The sequence below is a fragment of the Choloepus didactylus genome, chromosome 1 (assembly GCF_015220235.1).
Source record: "Choloepus didactylus isolate mChoDid1 chromosome 1, mChoDid1.pri, whole genome shotgun sequence".
Taxonomy (NCBI): Eukaryota; Metazoa; Chordata; class Mammalia; order Pilosa; family Megalonychidae; genus Choloepus; species Choloepus didactylus.
In genome coordinates this window covers 204,306,414-204,323,020 of record NC_051307.1, presented here as the reverse complement: position 1 = coordinate 204,323,020, position 16,607 = coordinate 204,306,414, and positions in this window count along the sequence as shown.

Below are 16,607 nucleotides of genomic sequence, written 5' to 3'. Positions count from 1 at the left end.
TTTGTAGTTTCCTGTTTGTTTAATGGCAGCCATTCTAACGGTGTTAGATGGTATCTCATTGTGGTCTTAATTTGCATCTCTCTAATAGCTAGTGAAGCTGAACATTTTTTCATGTGTTTCTTGGCCATTTGTATTTCCTCTTCAGAGAACTGTCTTTTCATATCTTTTGCCCATTTTATAATTGGGCCGACTGTACTATTGTCATTGAGTTGTAGGATTTCTTTATATATGCAGATATCAGTCTTTTTGTCAATACATGGTTTCCAAAATTTTTTCCCATGAGTGGCTGCCTCTTTACCTTTTTGAGAAATTCCTTTGAGGTGCAGAAACTTCTAAGCTTGAGGAGTTCCCATTTATCTATTTCTCTTTTGTGCTTGTGCTTTGGGTTGTAAAGTCTAGGAAGTGGCCCGCCTATACAAGGTCTTGAAGATGTTTTCCTACATTATCTTCTAGGAGTTTTATGGTACTTTCTTTTATATTGAGATCTTTGGTCCATTTGAGTTAATTTTTGTGTAGGGGGTGAGGTATGGGTCCTCTTTTATTCTTTTGGATATGGATATCCAACTCTCCCAGCCCCATTTGTTGAAAAGACCATTATACTCAGTTCAGTGACTTTGGGGGCCTTATCAAAGACCAGGTCGGCCATAGATCTGAGGGTCTATCTGAATTCTCAATTCGATTCCATTGATCTATAGTCTTCTTTGTGCCAGTACCATGCTGTTTTGGCAACTGTGGCTTTATAATAAGCTTCAAAGTCAGGGAGTGTAAGTCCTCCCACTTTTTTTCTTTTTTAGAGTGTCTTTAGCAATTCGAGGCATCTTCCCTTTCCAAATAAATTTGATAATAGCTTTTCCAAGTCTGCAAAGTAGGTTGTTGGAATTTTGATTGGGATTGCATTGAATCTGTAGATGAGTTTGGGTAGAATTGACATCTTAATGACATTTAGTCTTCCTATCCATGAACATGGATATTTTTCCATCTTTTAAGGTCCCCTTCTATTTCTTTTAGTAGAGTTATGTAGTTTTCTTTGTATAGGTCTTTACATCTTTGGTTAAGTTTTTCCTAGGTACTGATTTTTTTAGTTGCTATTGAAGATGGTATCTTTTCTTGAGTGTCTCTTCAGTTTGTTCATTTCTAGCATATAGAAACATTACTGACTTATGTGCATTACCTTGTATCCCGCTACTTTGCTAAATTTGTTTATTAGCTCTCGTAGCTGTATCGTCGATTTCTCAGGGTTTTCTAGATATAAGATCATATCATCTGCAAACAATGACAGTTTTACTTCTTCTTTTCCAATTGGATGCCTTTTATTTCTTTGTCTTGCCGGATTGCCCTGGCTAGCACTTCCAGCACAATGTTGAATAACAGTGGTGACAGCGGGCATCCTTGTCTTGTTCCTGATCTTAGAGGGAAGGCTTTCAGTCTCTTACCATTGAGTACTATGCTGGCTGTGGGTTTTTCATATATGCTCTTTATCATGTTGAGGAAGTTTCCTTCAATTCCTACCTTTTGAAGTGTTTTTATCAAAAAAGGGATGTTGGATTTTGTCAAATGCTTTTTCAGCATCTATTGAGATGATCAATTGATTTTTCCCTTTTGACTTGTTAATGTGTTGTAATACATTGATTGATTTTCTTATGTTGAACCATCTTGCATGCCTGGAATAACCCCACTTGGTCATGGTGTATGATTTTTTTAATGTGTCTTTGGATTCGATTTGCAAGTATTTTGTTGAGGATTTTGCATCTATTTCATTAGGGAGATTGGCCGGTAGTTTTCCTTTTTTGTAGCATCTTTGCCTGGTTTTGGTATTAGATTGATGTTAGCTTCATAAAATGAGTTAGGTAGTGTTCCATTTTTTTCAATGTTTTGAAAAGTTTGAGTAAGATTGGTGTCAGTTCTTTCTGGAAAGTTTGGTAGAATTCCCCTGTGAAGCCATCTGGCCTGGGCATTTATTTGTGGGAAGATTTTTGATGACTGATTGGATCTCTTTGCTTGTGATGGGTTGGTTGAGGTCTTCTATTTCTTCTCTGGTCAGTCTAGGTTGTTCATATGTTTCCAGGAAATTGTCCATTTCTCTACATTATCCAGTTTGTTGCCATACAGTTGTTCATAGTATCCTCTTATAATTTTTTTAATTTCTTCAGGATCTGCAGTTTGTCACCTTTTTCATTCATTATTTTGTTTATATGGGTCTTCTCTCTTTTTGATTTTGTCAGTCTAGCTAGGGGCTTGTCAATCTTGTTGATCTTCTCAAAAACCAACTTTTGGTGATATTTATCCTCTCTATTGTTTTTGTTCTCTATGTCATTTATTTCTGCTTTAATCCTTGTTATTTCTTTCTTGTACTTGGTTAGGATTGGTTTGCTGTTCATTTTCTAGCTTCTTCAGTTGATCCTTTAGTTCTTTGATTTTGGCTCTTTCTTCCTTTTTAATATATGCGTTTAGTGCTATAAATTTCCCCCTTAGCGCTTTGCTGCATCCCATAGTTTTGGTATGTTGTGTTCTCATTTTCATCCGTCCTCTATATATTTAGCAATTTCTCTTGCTATTTCTTCCTTAACCCACTGATTGTTTAGGAGTGTGTTGTTTAACCTCCAGGTATTTGTGATTTTTCTAAGTCTCTGATGGTTATTGACTTCTAATTGTATTCCATTGTGGTCAGAGAATGTGCTTTGAATAATTTCAATCTTTTTAAATTTATTGAGGCTTGTTTTATGTCCCAGCATATGATCTATTCTGGAGAAAGTTCCATGAGCACTAGAAAGTATGTGTATCCTGGTGATTTGGGATTGTAATGTCCTGTATATGTCTGTTAAATCTAATTCATTTATCAGATTGTTTAGGTTTTCAGTTTCCTTATTGGTCTTCTGTCTGGTTGATCTATCTATAGGAGAGAGTGATGTGTTGAAGTCTCCCACAATTATTGTGGAAACATCAATTGCTTCCTTTAGTTTTGCCAGTGTTTCTCTCATGTATTTTGTGGCACCTTGATTGGGTGCATAGACATTTACGATTGTTATTTCTCTTGCTGAATTGCCCCTTTTATTAGTATGTAGTGGCCTTCTTTGTCTCTCAAAACATCCCTGCATTTGAAGTCTATTTTATCTGAGATTAATATTGCTACACCTGCTTTCTTTTGGCTGTAGCTTGCATGAAATATTTTTTTCCATCCTTTCACTTTCAGTTTCTTTGTGTCCCTGTGTCTAAGGTGAGTCTCTTGTATGCAACATATTGATGGTTCATTTTTTTTTGATCCATTCTGCGAATCTATATCTTTTAATTGGGGAGTTTAAACCATTTACATTCACCGTTATAACCGTGAAGGCATTTCTTGAATCAGCCATCTTATCCTTTGGTTTATGTTTGTCATATTTTTCCCCTCTGTCTATTAATATCCTTTATTGTACCCATACCAAATCTCTTTAGTACTGAACCTTTCTCCAAGTCTCTCTGTCCTGTCTTTGTTTGTCTGTCTGTAGGGCTCCCTTTAGTATCTCCAGTAGGGCAGGTCTCTTGTTAGCAAATTCTCTCAGCATTTGTTTGTCTGTGAAAAATTTAAGCTCTCCCTCAAATTTGAAGGAGAGCTTTGCTGGATAAAGTATTCTTGGCTGGAAATTTTTCTCACTCAGAATTTTAAATATATCGTGCCACTGCCTTCTCGCCTCCATGGTGGCTGCTGAGTAGTCACTACTTAGTTTTATGCTGTTTCCTTTGTATGTGGTGAATTGCTTTTCTCTTGCTGCTTTCAGAACTTGCTCCTTCTCTTCTGTGTTTGACAGTGTGATCAGTATATGTCTCGGAGTGGGTTTATTTGGATTTATTCTATTTGGGGTTCGCTGAGCATTTATGATTTGTGTATTTATGTTGTTTAGAAGATTTGGGAAGTTTTCCCCAACAATTTCTTTGAATACTCTTCCTAACCTTTACCCTTTTCTTCCCCTTCTGGGACACCAATGAGTCTTATATTTGGACGTTTCATATTATCTATCATATCCCTGAGGTCCATTTCGATTTTTTTTCAATTTTTTTTCCCCATTCTTTCTTTTATGCTTTTCATTTTCCATTCTGTCATCTTCCAGGTCACTGATTCGTGTTCAACTTCCTCTAGTCTTGTACTATGAGTGTCCAGAATCTTTTTAATTTGGTCAACAGTTTCTTTAATTTCCATAAGATCATCCATTTTTTTATTAGTCTTGCAATGTCTTCTTTATGCTCTTCTAGGGTCTTCTTGATTTCCTTTGTCTCCCATACTATGGTCTCATTGTTCATCTTTAGTTCTTGAGTAGCTGCTCTAGGTGCTGTGTCTTCTGTGATCTTTTGATTTGGGTGCTTGGGCTTGGGTTATCCATATCGTCTGGTTTTTTTCATATGCTTTATAATTTTCTGTTGTTTTTGGCCTCGTGGCATTTGCTGAACTTGATAGGGTTCTTTTAGGGTTTTGTAGACCTATTGAAGTCCTTATCTCTAATTTATCAGATCTACAGCTTCGTGGAGTACACTTTCTCTAACTAACCAGCAGGTGGCGTCCACGAGCCACCTGTTCTCCACAAGCCAGTTCTCCCCTGCTTAGCCTTTTTGGTGAGTGGGGGAGTGAGTCTTGTGGGGTCCAATTGGTGTACCAAGCTTGCATGTGTAGTTGGTGTTGCCTGCCCTGTATATGGGGCGTGTTTCTGGGCGGTCGGGGGGGGGGGGTGGCTCTAACAATCAAATCTCCCTGTTGATCCTAGAGTTTTAAAGCTACTGCAATAGTCTAATCCTTCAGTTCAGTCCTGCCACAGTTTGTCTCTGCCACTGACCCACATGTCCTTGGTATTGGCATATGGCTCCTGAGACTTTCAAGTGGGCCCCTCTTCCAGGCCGTGCACCCCGGGTCCTCTGTTGAGAGATGACTGTGCTATGTCACAGGTGAGTGCCGTCCCCCCAGGGCGGTTCTGGGCTGCTGGGCTTTGTAGGGAGGCTCCCAGTCTGCTGAAATGATGGCTGAATGGGGCTTTGTTAATTCACACTGCTCTACCTTCCCAACTCTGGGACAATCAGCTGAGGTTGCAGGGAAGGCTAATGTCCATGCCCAGTTTTTGTGGTGTGTGCCTGTTATTTGAAGCACTTCCGTCACACTGGGTTGTCTGGGGCAGTTCTGGGCTATGGGGCTGGCGATGGGCCGGAGTGTTTCCTGTCCACCAGGATGATGGCTGTGAGCGGACACCCCCCTTTTCTTGGGAAGTTGTGGTGTTTAGTGAATTTTCTCAGCCACTGGATTATTGCGTTTTGTCTCAGAGCTCTCCTAGTTCTGCTCTTGACTTGACCTGCCCAAATTGAAAGTCTTTGAAGCTTTCTGTATTGGGCTTCTTAGAGTAATTGTTTTAGAAAAAGAAAAAAGGATTAAAAAAAAAAAAAAAGGGCCCTCCTCAGAGATCTACTGGGTTATTGAAATGCTAAGAGACAAAGCAACCAGGGCCATTAAGGAAAGGTTCACAGGGCAGAGAGATCAGCTCTTCTTCGGGATTTGCATATGCGCCTCAGGGCCTGGGCTCGGGCCTGAACTCTGCCCTTCCCCTTTCTATGTTCACCAGAACTCCAAAAATCCTCCGCTTTTATTTTGGAGTTTTTCATGTTGTTTTTTTTCTATGCCTGTCTCCTCTCTGCTGGGCTGGCTGCTCTCAGATTCTCTGGTGTCTGGTCTCAGTCTATCTATGGTTGGAGTTTGGATCAGTAGAATGAGTTTCCGATAAGGGCTGCCACTGCAGTTCTCCCTTCTCCTTCCCGGAGCTGACAGCCCCTCCTCCCACGGGACTGAGCCTGGCAGGGAGGGGCGCGGGTCCCCTGGCCGCAAAAACTTACAGATTTCCCTGATCTCAGCAGTTCCACGTTTTCATGAGTGTTGTATGAAGTATGCCCAAAGTCAGATTGCTCTGTGGTGTCCAGTCCACGCAGTTTCTGGCTTTCTACCTACTTTCCTGGAGGAGTAACTAAAACATACAGCTCATCAGTCTGCCATCTTGCCCCGCCCCCTACACTCATTTCTTATCTCCCCATTGCCCCTTCCCTCATTTCTCTTAACCCATACTCTACTTCTCATCTCTATGGTCATATTCTCTGATAATTTCTTTGTGTTTACTGTGGGGCTTAAAATTAAACTCTTAAATCCATAACAATCCTGTTTTTCTTTGATACCAACTTAACTTCAATAGGACACATAAACTATGCTCTTATACTCCTCCATTCCCCCACCTTTATATAGTTTTTGTCAAAACCTACATATTTTACATTGAGTTCAAAATCACTGATTTGTCATTAGAGTTTGTGTATTTTATATCATGTAGGAAGTAAATAGTGGAGTTACAATTCACAAATTATTGACTTCTATTTGTATTTCGTTGTGGTCAGAGAATGTGCTTTGAGTATATCCAATTTTTTTTTAATTTATTGAGGCTTGTTTTATGTCCCAGCATATTAGTCCATTCTGGCGAAAGATCCATGATCACTAGAGAAAAATGAGTGTCTTGGTAATTTGGGAGGTAAGGTTCCATATATGTCTGTTAAAATTCTCTATATCTCTTTCTTCTTTCTTTGTTTCTCTGTTGGTAGGGCTCCCTTTAGTATCTCCAGTAGGGCAGGTCTTTTATTAGCAAGATCTCTCAGCATGTGTTTGCCTGTGAAAAATTTAAGCTCTCCCTCAAATTTGAAGGAGAGTTTTGCTGGATAAAGTATTCTTGGTTGGAAATTTTTCTCTCTCAGTATTTTAAATATGTCATGCCACTGCCTTCTCACCTCCATGGTGGCCACTGAGTAGTCACAGCTTAGTCTTATGTTGCTTCCTTTGTATGTGGTGAAATGCTTTTCTCTTGCTGCTTTCAGAACTTGCTCCTTCTGTTCAGTATTTGAGAGTCTGATCAGAATATGTCTCAGAGTGGGTTTATTTGGATTTATTCTATTTGGAGATCTCTGGGCATTTATGCTTTGTGTATTTACATTGTGTAGAAGGTTTGGGAAGTTTTCCCCAACAATTTCTTTGAATACTCTTTCTAGACCTTTACCATTCTCTTCCCCTTTTGGGACACCAATGAATCTTAAATTTGGACGTTTTATTTTATCTATCGTATCCCTGAAATCCATTTCGATTTTTTTCTCCATCCTTTCTTCTGTTCTTTCATTTTCTGTTCTGTGGACTTCTAGAACACTGAGTCATTGTTCAACTTCCTCTAGTCTTGTCTTATGAGTATCCAGAGTCTTTTGAATTTGGCCAACAGTTTCTTTTATTTCCATGAGATCTTCTATTTTTTTATTTACTCTTGTAATGTCTTCTTTATGCTCTTCTAGGGTCTTCTTTATGTTCCTTATATCCTGTGCCATGGTCTTCTTCATGTCCTTTATATCCTTTGGCATGTTTTCATTCCTCGACTGTAGTTCTTTGATTAGTTGTGCCAAGTACTGTGTCTCTTCTGATATGTTGATTTGGGTCTTTGGGATTGCATTCTCCATATCATCTGGTTTTATCATATGCATTAATATTTTCTGTTGTTTTTGGCCTCTTGGCATTTGCTTTGCTTGATAAGGTTCTTTCAAGTTGTAAAAAAAAAAATACCAATCTAATTTTTCAGAAATACAAGTTGGTGGTGTACACTTTCTCTAACTAACCAGCAGATGGCATCTGCGAGTCACCTATACCCCTCAAGTCAGTTCTCAACTTTGTTCTTGTGGTGTGTGAGGAAATGATTCCTGTGGGGTTCAGTTGGTGAACTCAATTTGGGTGTGTTGCTGGAGCCATCCACCCTGAATGTGGGGTGTGTGTCCCAGTGGCTAGGGAGGCAGGGCAGCTTTAATAGTCAAACCCCCCAGGTGTTCCCAGAGATCCAAGGCTGTTGCAAGAGTCTAAGCCTTCATTTCGGTTCTGCCCCCGATCCTCACTGACGCTGACCCACAAACCACCGGCATTGATGTAGTGTCCCTGGGTTTTCCGAGTGGGACCCCTTTCTCAGTTGTGATCTTCCAGGACCTCTACTGAGGGAAGGCTATGCTACGTCACAAGTGCGCTCCATTCCTCAAGAGAAGCCCCGGGCTGCCGGGCTGTGCTGGGGCGCTCTCAGCCTGATGCAAAGATGGCTGAATGGGGCATCTCCACCCCTCCCCTCTCCTCGCACAGTTCCTCCTTCCCAGCTCAGGGACAACAATCTAAATAAATGGAAAGACATCCCATGTTCATGGATAGGAAGACTTAATATTGATAAGATATCAATATTACCCAAAGTGATTTACGAATTCAACACAGTCCCAATCAAAATTTTAGCAGTCTTTTAAGCAGAAATGGAAAAGCCAATCATAAAATTTGTAAGGAATGGGAGCAAGCCCCAAATAGCCAAAATCGTCTTGAAAAGGAAGAACAAAGTTGAACTTCATAAAACGGACTTCATCAAAACTAAAAACTTTTGTGCAAAGGTCACTAACAAGAAAGTGAAAAGACAACCCACAGAATGGGAGAAAATCTGTGAAAATCACTTATCTGATAAAGGCTTAATATCCAGAATATCTAAAGAACTCCTACACTCAACAATAGAAAAACAAAGAACCCAATTTAAAAATGGGCAAGGCTTCCCCTCTACATGGGACATGACTCCCAGGGGTGTATATCTCCCTGTCAATGTGGGACATGACTCCTGCGGAATGAGCCTGGACTAGGCATCATAGGATTGAGAAAGCCTTCTGGACCAAAGGGAGAAGAAAAATGAAACAAAGTTTCAGTGGCTGAGAGATTTCAAATGGAATTGAGAAGTCATTCTGGAGGTTATTCTTATGCATTATATAGATATCCCTTTTTAGTTTTCAGTGTATTAGAGTAGCTAGAAGGAAATACCTAGACTGTTGAACTGCAATCCAGTATCCTTGTTTATATATAGCTTATATGGTGTGACTGTGTGATTGTGAAAACTTTGTGGCTCACACTCCCTTTATGCAGTGTATGGACAGAGGAGTAGAAAAAATGGGGACAAAAAAGCAAATCACTAATGGGGGGGGGGAGGAGTATGAGATGTTTAGGGTGCTCTTTTTTACTTTTATTTTTATTTTTAGAAGTAATGTAATGTTCAAAAAGTTGATGGGTGATGAATGCACAACTATATGATGGCGATATGATAACTGATTGTACACTTTGAATGTTGTAGGGTATGTGAATATATCTCAATAAAATTTCATTTTAAAAAATGGGCAAGGGACTTGAATAGACATTTTTCCAAAGACAATGTATGAATGGCCAATAAGCATGTGAAAAGATGCTCAATATCATTAGTCATTATGAAATCCAACTTAAAACGACATTAAGGTGCCACTTCACACGCACTAGGATGGGTATATTTTTAAAAATGAAAAATAACAAGTGTTGTCAAGGATGCAGAGAAATTGGAACCCTCGTGCATTACTAGTTGGAATGTAAAATGGTACAGCTGCTGTGGAAAACAGTTTGATGATTCTTCAAAACATTAAATATAGAATTGCCATATGACCTAGCAATTCCACTCTTATGTACGTACTCCAAAGAATTGAAAACAGGGACTCAAACAGATACTTTTACACCAATGTTCATAGCAGCATTTTTCGCAATAGCCAAGAGGTTAAAACAATCTATGTGCCCATAGACAGATGAATGAATAAACAAAATGTGGTGTATACATACAGTGGAATATTATTCAACTATTAAAAGGTATGATATTATGATATATGCTATAACATGGATGAACTCTGAAAACATGATGCTAAGTGAAATAAGCTAGACACAAAAGGACAAATATTGTATGACAAATATTGTCGAAATATCTATAATATGCAAATTCATAGAGACAAAAAAGTAGATTAGATGTTACCAGGGGCTGGAGGTAGGGGTAATGAGGCATTATCACTTAATGGGTGCAGAGTTTTGGATGATAAAAAAGTTGGTGATAGTTGGTGTTGATAGTAGCACAACATTGTGAAAGTAATTAATGCTGCTGAATTTTATGCTTATAATGGAAAATTTTATGACATATATATATATATATATATATATATATATATATATATATAAATGTTACCACAATAATTTTTTAAACTAGGAAACAGATTTAGAGTGGAAGAGTTATGTAAGATCTCACAGCCAGTAGCTTGTGGATCCAGAATTCAAACCCAGGTCTGAGAATTCAAATATACTATATGTTGCATAGTGAGAAATTAGGAGCTTTTACTTTACCTGGGGGTTTGGGGGTGGTGAAGAGGGAGATTAATGTCTTATGCATAGTAGCTGCTCAATACCTGCTATGTCTGAGGAGGGGAGGAAGAATGGTCCCCACTTACAAGGCTCCGAGGTCTGAAGAAGACACAGCTGGTGGCCATCTGGCAGTTCCTGTTGCTCCCATCTAGCAATGACGTATCCTCCTGTGCTTTCCCCTTTCTCTGGGATGGTTGGGAGGGACCAGCTCCTCTGACATGTTGTATGACCTTGGGCAAATCATGTAACATCCCTGAGCTGGATTCTTCATCTGTAAAATGTCAATAACATGCCTTACTTGCAGTGGGACAAAGAAATGGGAAAATGGTTATAAACACTCTTTTTAAAGTGTTAAATGCATGTGCAGGTTTATTTATTTCAGCAAAAAAATTCAACCAACATCTTTAAATCAATCCTACCACCTCATTTAACAGAAGGTTATAGGCTCTGAATCAGTCAGAGTTGTCCAGAGAAACAGAACCAACAGGGAAAAAAATATGTAAATATTAAGAGATTTATTATAGGTTGGCTTATGCTACCGTGGGGATCGGCAAGTCCTAATTCCATAGGGCAGGCCTCAAGTTGGGAACTCTGAAGAAGATTTTGGTAAATTCTCCAGGGGAATCTGACCCTCTCAAGCAGAGACAAATTCTTTCTGAATCCTGAAATAATCAGGTCTTCAACTGATTAGATAAGACTTCTCTCATTGCTGAAGGCAGTCGCCTTTGTTAATGTAATCAGCCATCAATGTAATCAACTGACTAATGTATTAAATTCATGAAACACCCTCACTGTAACAATCAGGCCAGTGCTTGCTTGCCCAAACAACCTGACAGCATAACCTATCCACACCGACACGTGAACTTAACCATCATAGGCTTTTACTCCCTTCCACATGACACTTGCTGGGATTCCCCTGACCTAGCTGCACTTTTGTGATTATCTTAATTATATCACCTATGTCATTCTGTCTGGCTCCTCCAGGTGGGACCAAGTTGGTCCATCTCAGCAACCTCAAGTCTGGTAAAGGATTGGGCTTCATGGGTATCTATGAAAGTGAATCTTAGTGTTTTCTACTGCCCACTTCTTTACATGAGGGGATTCAGTTTCATTCAACAGACCCTGGGGATTTGTTATTCAAAGATGAAAACCACACAGCCCCTGAGGCTCCTGGGGGAGAGAGGCACACATACAAACAATTATAAGGCAGCCTTAACTCCTGTGAGAACAGAACTATCAGCAGGAGTTCAGAGGAGAAAATACTTGGCTCACTCACTCTAGGAGTCTTGTCCCCACTTCAGACACCCTGTGCCCATTTCTAGGCCTTACTGTACTTCTACAGGAGTCACCCAATGTGTTGTTAATCATTGGATGTTCAGTAATGTGTGGTTGGACAAATTCAGGCCATGAGGCCACCACCTTCTCATTAAACCTCTACTCCTACTGGTAAACTCACTCCTTCTAATACCCAATGTCACCTCCTCTCTGATACCTCCATGACTCCAAAGGCCAGTTCTTTTTCTGGGAATTCTTGGCACTCTATCTCACAAATATTTATTGGGCACATTCTGTTTCGGCCAAGGAGACTAAGTTATATATCTTGGCCTCTATCCTAAGAGCTTATGTCCACTAGGGGAGAAAGACCAATAATATTAACAGATAGTTACATCACTACAAGAGGGAGACTTAGAGTAAATACTCTGAGAGCTGTAGGAGACACCTTTGGGGTCTGCTTTGCACATACCTACCTTTCTAAGACTGCTCACCGACTCAGGGGTGAGGCCTGGAGGCCAGGTTTGTGCTGTGTGTTTCAGTCCCCTAGCAGTAGCTGATTGGCCTAGGGAGAATACATGATTTACAGACGGGCCAATTGGATTCTCTATCCTGGGAATCTGGAGTCAAGTTTTAAAGAGAAGAGCTATGAAGCAACCAGGCAGAAGGCACTGGGTTCAGAGACTCTAAGGTCCCAGGGCAGAGAGGGAGGGAAGGACTAGGCTTTCTCCTTGTAGAATCCAAAAAGTACCATTTTTTTCTTACAATCAATTCCTCATTTTGCTTAAAGGGAGCTCCAGGGTCCTGGCTGAGGCAGGAACAGCCAGGAAGTCTCCCCAGACTGGGGTGAAAGGAGGAGAGGGGGCAGGCAGGCCAGGCCACAGGATGAGGCCTGAAGCAGGAGTGGGAGTTGGGTGAAGGATGGAGAAGAGAATTCTGAGCAGATGGAAGAGTATAAGAAAAGTTTAAGAGGTGGGAGCTGCATGAGCATGATGTGAAGAGATGAGGCTGGGGATTTGACAAGGGACAGGGTCACCCAGGACCTTGTAGGCCACATTGAAAGTCTGAGATAACTTGAAATTTAGATGGATCACAAGGACACCCAGAGTGGAGGCCAGGGGATGACACCCAAGGAAGAGGGATTCCACAACAGTCCAGGTAGGAGATGGTGGTGGCCTAAATTAAAGGGGAGGGAGCACAAAGGGACAGAGTCAGAACTGTTTAGGAAGCAGCATTAACAGGTCCTGATAACTGGAAGTGGGGATAAAGGAGGGCAGGAATCAAGGGTGACACCTGCCTACTTGGTGGTGCTTTTCACTGAGAGGGGAGCTCACCTAAGAAGCAGAGAAGCAGGCTAGAGAGCGTGTGGCTGTTCAGAGCCTTATTGCTCAGAGCGAGAACCAGGACCAGCAGATGATTAGGCCCCGACCCAACCTTCCACCTTAAAGTTAGAGGGGCTCTTATTGGTTCCGCACATGATGAGTGGTCAGTGTCTGTCTCTTTCCTTTGTGGAGAGCCTCTCACTGCCTGAGTTCCCTTGCCCTGCTTTCTAGCCAGAGAAAACTATTGCAGGGACCTTTCAGGGACCACTGGAAATTTTAAGTCCTGGGGTCCTTGGGATTCAGGAGTCCATGAGGACCCTGAAAATGTGTGCAGACTTTGGTGTGTCTGGACAGTTTTTGGGGGAAAAAAGGCCTCCTGTCCCTTCCCCTTCCTCTGGGAATATGGGGAGGGATCAGCTCCTTCGAGTTCCATAGTTGGACTAAGGGCTTGCAAACACAGCACTGAGGCACTTGATATTGTTTAAAGGGAAGATAAACATTTTTTTTCCTATAAAAAGAAGCATTTGTTTCCTATGTAAGCATATCTGGAGTTTAAGAAACAGATTTGGTGCTTAAAAAGCTATATGTTAACTCTCCTGGATGCCTTGACCCTCTAAAAGGTCAGTGGGGTCCCAGGACGTTTTTGTTGCAGACTATATCACCTTGCATGTCTGTTTGTGTGGCTGTCTCCCCAATGAACCTGTGAACATGAGGCAGGACCCTGTTTTCCATGTGGTGCTCAATGAAGGAAGGAAGGAATGAAAGAAATAAAGTGAATGGCAGGAAGAGGATGCACCTGCAATTCTAAGGAGGCTGAGGGAACTCATAGTTTTTGTTCTTTTCCTGATTGCCTCCATTTCTCTCTCCTCCTTTGAAGCCTGTCCTTTACACTCACTGCCTGCAGGAAGCCTTCCCAGATTGTGTCCAGCCACAGCGTTCAAGGTCTGGACCCCCAGGCTAGCTCCTCCTCCCCCAACTCCCTTTCTCCTGGGAAAGGAGGCCAGCAAGGGGATTCACAAAGGAACAGGGTGGCAGCAGGGTGGGGGGAGATTGGACTGAGGCCATAAATTTGCTGCGTAGCAACAAGATTTATGCACAATGGAAAGAGAAACGAGCAAAAAAGCTGAAAAATCAGAGTGACTAGATGGAGGAGCAGGGGGCAGATCAGCGGGACGGAAGAGAAACCAGTTAGAACCTGTTGAGAATTTGGCTCCCTACTTCAGCACCACTAACCTCAGGCTCCTAAGGTGGTGGTGGTGGGGGCCGGTGGGGTTGGTCTGCTTCCTTACTCCTCCTTGGGGAAGGTTTCCTAGCAGACCCGGTGGAGGCTGTGCTAGGCCCTCTGGCCCCTCTGGGGAGAAGATGCTATCTTCCAAGGTGGCACCTTTATTAGGATGCCGAGGTGGTGCTCTGGGGAGAGGGGGAAAGAGGTGCCCACAGGCCAAGCACTCCCTGGGTACTGGCTGAATGCCCCCATCCAATGCCTGCATCCTGTGCAAAGTTGAGGGCTCTGGATTTAGTCCTTGTAGCCGAGTGGCCTTGGATGAGTTATTTAACTTGAGCCTCAGCTTACTCATGTGTTGAAATGGAGCATGATGCCTGCCTTGTAGGACTGTTCAGAGGATACTTTGAAGGGCTGAGCATAGGGCCTGGCATTAGGTGCTCACTGCCTGTCAGGGGTCTGGACTGAGTGCAGAATTCTGGCCCTGGCAGGGAGGTCAGTAACTGTCGTCGAGGCCTGATTGCAACATCACCAATTAAGCCATGTGGCCAAGCCAGTGACAAAACCTCCAGTGCCTCAGAATCCTGAGAAAAAAGGCAGGAGAGGCCCTGTTCCCATCATCTCTCTCATGAATGGCAGCAGAGAGGGAGCCATCAAACAGAAATGGCTTTGGAATAAAACATGAAAAGCCAACTCAGTTACTCAACACTCACCTGATCTAAGCTAAGCCCTTTATATCCATTAGTTTGAGTAATCCTTGCAAACTCCAAGGGGTGGGTACTATTATCCCCATATATTAGTTTTACTTTTTAATACAATTTTTTTTTTTTTTTTTTTAGATTTGGAAAATACAAAAGAATTGAATGAAGAAAACATAAATCATCCATAGAGTCCTCACTTGGAGAAAAGAAATGCTAATATGTTGGTGAGCTCCTCCCTGGTGCTCATTTTAACCTGATTTTACTTGTTTGAAAAGTTTGAAGAGAGGAGGAGGAGGCTCACAATGGAATTTGCTGGACTTGTGTCCTTCTGAAATGGATGCTGAAAAAGGGATGTACATCAGGGTCAATATAATTTTATTTTTATCAAAATAGTACATATGCAGTGGCTTAAAGGTTAGAGTACAAAAAAGGCTTATATAGAGAAGCAACTGTCCCCCAATCCTGGCCTCCCTATCCTTCCTAACCCTATGACCAAGCCCCAGGTAAACAGTGGCAGGTTTCTTACATAAGGGGTGGCCACACTTTTTGTACTGAGGTAACAGAAACGTCAAAAGAGACTAGGGATCGAATAGCCCATTAGCCCAAATGGCCAGACTGGCTGCAGAGCCTCAAGGGTCTACCCAGGCATCTCAAATAAGACATTAAAATTTTTTTTAAATCCCTGCTCGCTGCTTTAGAAGCTTCAGTAATAATTTTCGGAGTTTTGCTTGATGAGGAGAGTCAAAGCTTAACAGAAAGTTGTCTGGGTGGAGGGAAATTCGTTTCCGGCTGGCTGCATGGCCTGGGCAAACCTCTCCCCTCTGGACTTTGACATCTTCATGTGAAAAACAAGGGGTTGGACAGATGACCTTTAGGGCCCTGCCCATGCTAACAAAGGGAGCCTGTGCTGCAGCTCTTGCTGCTGCTGATTGCAGTTCCATTTCTGAAGTCCCTTCTTGTGTGCCGGTGCTTCCTGTTTGTCCTCCTTATGACCACACCCAAAGTAGGCAATATTACACATTATACAGATGAGGAATTGAGGCTATCAGAGGGGTTTCCAGGGCCACATAGCTAGAGAGGGAGAGGGCCAAGTTCTAGGCTGGAGGCTCTGGTGCCAGAGTACATGTTCCTTCTATTCCCTAGGGCTGGCTCCGAGCCATCTGTCCTGCTTTCCCTGCAATAGGTCCCATGGCCTCTAACAGCAGCAGTGCCCAGACTACACATCCACCCAGCCCCACCTCTGGGAGAAGGCCATTGTACCCATGTAATGCCAATCTCTCCTCGTAGATCAGTGGTTCTCTGCCTTGGCTGCATATTAGTCGCCTGGTAAGTTTTGGAAAACTGATGCCTGTGCCCTACCCCTAGAGATTCTGATTTAATTCATCTGGGGTAGGGTCCTGGCACTGGTATGTCATGCAAGTTCCCCAGGTGATTCTAATGTGCAGCCAGGAATAGGAACCTTGTACTAGCCTGTCTGCTTACTGAAGGGCCTCATTCACCACCACTGGCTGGGGAATGTCTGTGGAGTATATGAATGAATAAGCCAGGTGCATGAGCAAATGAACAGACGTTGTTTGGGGCAGACAGAATGGGAGCTTTGGGAAGTCAGTAAGGGCTGTGGTATTCTGGCTCTGCAGATCCACATTTGGAGAAGCATGATCTCACTCTCCTAAAGGAGAAGGGAGAGGCTGCCCAGCTGCCCTGGTTTGGGATAGTTTAAGGCAGAGATGGACATGAAAATTTGGTTTCTGTTCCTGCTCCTCCCCACTCCTCTGCTACAGGGTGGAACGTCCTTCCTGCTCAGCCTCGGTCCAACCCACGCTCCAAGCACTTTTAGTGAATGAATTAATGAA